Here is a 3,490-nt window from a genome sequence, read left to right as displayed (position 1 = left end):
ATCTTTAAAAAAAAAATCAGGTGCCAAAAACATTAAAAAAAAAATCCCATGTGCATTAGTTTTTACAGTACATATACTTAAATAATTCCAGAAAGCTTCCTTTTTTGCTAAGAATTTATCAAAATAGAACACACAAAATATTTCAAAAAAAAAAAAAACTGAAAGAAAAATTCAGCACCAACCTATTTGTAGAGACATCAGCTAGGGAACATTATTTTCACCAAAGGTTATATCCACTCCAATATGCAGCCACTAAACCCAAGCACTATTGCTGATGCCAAGTAGTGCTTCCTGGCAGGATTCTAATATGGATGCCTCCTCAGAGGCTCTGCTAGAGCCATACTGATACAGAGGAGGATGCTTGCAGCTAACCATTCAACTAAACACTAGGACCCAGAGAAAGGACTGAAGGAGCTGAAAGGGTCTGCAACCCCATGGGAAGAACAAAACGATTAACTAACCAAACCCACCACAGCTCCCAGGGACTAAAACACTAACCAACAAGTTCACATGGAGAGACCCATGGCTCCAGGTGCATAGGAAGCAGAGGATGGCATTGTCTGGCATCACCTTTGGTCCTGTGAAGGCTCATTTTCCCAGTGTAGGAGAATGCCAAGGTGCTGAGATGGGAGAGGGTGGTTGGGAGAGGGAGCACCTTCATGGGAGGGGGAGGGGATTGGGGAAAGGGGATAACATTTGAAATGTAAATACAGAGAATATCCAATTAAAAAAAGAGAGAGAAAGAAAATTATCTGAAGGTAAGAAATACGTATTACAGTGTTAAAAGGGGAAAATGCAAATGTGTACACACCACATGGTTGCAATCACCATTTATGTACTCCAAAAGCTTTGAATCAAAAATGTATCAGATTTCATATTTTTTTCATCTGATTTTGGAACATTCGAATACATTTTAATGTTTGAGTATTACAAGTAAGTTTTCTGAATATCAAAACGTTTTATACTTCGGACCCGTGAATTAGATAATAATCCAGTATACTAATAACAGGAATCCCAAAACTGTGCCTGGAAGGAAAACTAGAGAGCAATACTTCAGAATGATTACTCAGTCGTCCCTGTGAGGCAAACTTACATAATACTCAATTGTGTTGTAGTGTTAAAACACTACTGATAGACCTAATCTGCAATTTTCACATACTCCTGGATCATTTCCACGTTAAAGACTTTACACCAGTTAAAGGTCTGCAGACCAGAATAATATGCTTAAATGTATATACTTCAAACTTTAAAGTGTTGTTTACATTAGGCTTATTGTATTGGGCCGAGGATGTACGTTGTAGCATCTGTTACTAACATGATTATTTTTGCCAATAACAGAACGCTACTGCACAATTTCACACACTCCTTGAACTTTCTTCTACATACAAACTTTTGTGAAAGAAAAAAAACATCTGAAATTTAAGCTTTATAAAATAATGTTTGTTTCCAGGTGCCTCACTGCCTAAAATGGATGTGTCTGAGCCCCTAACTGCCAGCTCACCAGTGTGCAGATCCTCCGGATGAAGAGGAAGAGAGTAAAAGAAGATCCCTGGACCATCTCGGAGCTAGCACACAACCCCAGTGCCAGCCTGCTCCCTACCCCGTGGATGACGATGACGTCAACATGCTCTTCGACTGTCCATCCAGGCTCGAGTTAGAAAAAGAAGACACGGATTCGTCTGAGGAACTTGTAGCAGATGAAAATGCCTTTTTGAATGATGAAGAGGAAGGGCTGAAGGAAAGGAAGCTCACCCAGCTTTGTCTTCCTGACCGGCCGTATCTGGGTCAACCCCCTGGTCAAGAGTTTCTCCAGGGTCCTTGCGGTGGGCCTGGGGCTGCTTCTGTGTGTATTCCCCGCTCCTCCTCCTTCTGGAGTCAGGTATTGATCTCTCCATCTTATGGGAAATCCGTTACACACCAGAGTTTGAACACTTTCACTGTGAATACTATTGTCCCCTGAAGCAGCGGGTGGCCGGAAAGGTCAACATCTTCCTTTACATGCTGGGTTATCCATAAAATTCATATCCGGTAAGACGGAGGGCTATCTTCAATACTAGTAGTATCATTTTTAGTAGGTTTTGAATGGCCTTCAGTTGTCAAGAGGTAGTCTTGACTCTTGAACTCTCCAAACCGGTGCTCCTTAACCTCCTTGTGTGTGTGTGTGTGTGTGTGTGTGTGTGTGTGTGTGTGTGCATCTCTCTGATGCTCTGTGAGGTGCGCATGCGCAATACCAAGCAGGCGTGAGGAGGTGAACTCCAAGTGCCTTTCTCATTCACTGTCTACCTTATTATTATTATTATTATTTTTGAGACTCTCACTCAGACCTTGATTCAGCTATATGGTCTGTCCAGCAATCCCCAGGGGTCCTCCTGTCTCTGCCCCTCCATGCTGGCATTACTGGTATGCATGGGTTTGCCTGGCTTTTTATACTTGCTCTAGATATAACTCAGGTCCCCAGGCTTAGGCTGCAAGCAATTTGAACCCCATTCGCCAGATGCCAACAGGTCCTTCCTTTCTGAAGAGCACTACTTAACTCTAGGTCTTTACTGAGGCCATGGTTGTCTAGCTGCAGCTCAGAGACTATAACCCAGCTGGGTAGAGTTTCTAGCTATTTACAAAACCGCTGTGGTCTGACTTCTTCCTCTCAGAACTTGCCTTTGTTTGAGAAAGCCCAGAACAAAAGAGGGAGGAAATGGCAAAATCAGAATGGCCAACCTTTGATCAACTGCCTGAGAAGTTTCCTAACAGGACCCAGGCCCTCCAGCCCACAAAGTTAGCTTAAGGAGTCATGTTACCAGAACTGACCTGAGCTTAGCACCTTTCCTGGAGCAGATTGCAGCTTGTTTCCACCTGGAAGGTCCCATGAGACAGGCTGTTTGCCACTGTGTGTGTCTTACTGAAGAAGCTACTGCTGCACCAGCAGGGTGCCTGCAAACAAAATCAGGTTCAGGGACACCTTGACAAAGCTGAGGCTGTGCTCTTTGGGAGACCGAGAATGCTCCCTGAGGCTGATGGAACAGCACCAGGAGAGAGACCATTCTCCTAATTCACAACTTTGGCAGAACCCGGAAACCCAGAGAGTCCCTTGTGGGGATGCCAGCCTTGACAAATTAAAAACTCAGAATGCTCCATGAAGTTGGAATTCTAAATAAAGGTCGGCCAGTCTTAGTATAGTTAGCATTCTGAATATTACGTGGGATACAGTTATGCTTTAAAAATATGTGTTCTTCTCTGCACGCTGTTGGTGGGGATATAAATTGGTACAGTCACCATGAAACACAGTATAAAAATTTTCTCAAAAACTCAGGCTATACCTATCACATTGTTATGGATGAAATCTTTCTACCTCGAAATACCCAGTGGAATGCAGTTTTTGTGGTGGTATTAGAAGGTGAGGGACTTTCGGTTAGATAGTAAGGGGTCTCCATCACGGTGGGATGAAGGACTGTATAAAAGGTTCTTGAGGCTGGGGGGGGGGGTTGCTCTTTTC

General features: G+C 43.4%; 1 pseudogene across 1 annotated transcript in view; it reads left to right on the top strand.

Moving 5' to 3' along the window:
* The window catches only part of LOC308434934 (FERM domain-containing protein 3-like), a 57,845-nt pseudogene extending 55,829 nt beyond the window's left edge, over positions 1 to 2,016 (top strand). Inside the window, exon 4 of the transcript in view lies at positions 1,497 to 2,016. The product of the transcript in view is annotated as an FERM domain-containing protein 3-like (transcript). The remainder of the gene's footprint in view (positions 1 to 1,496) is intronic.
* Positions 2,017 to 3,490: the final 1,474 nt, after the last annotated feature.

Source organism: Micromys minutus (genome assembly GCF_963924665.1).
Source record: "Micromys minutus genome assembly, chromosome: 22".
NCBI lineage: Eukaryota > Metazoa > Chordata > Mammalia > Rodentia > Muridae > Micromys > Micromys minutus.
This window is presented reverse-complemented; position numbering and strand designations above follow the sequence as displayed.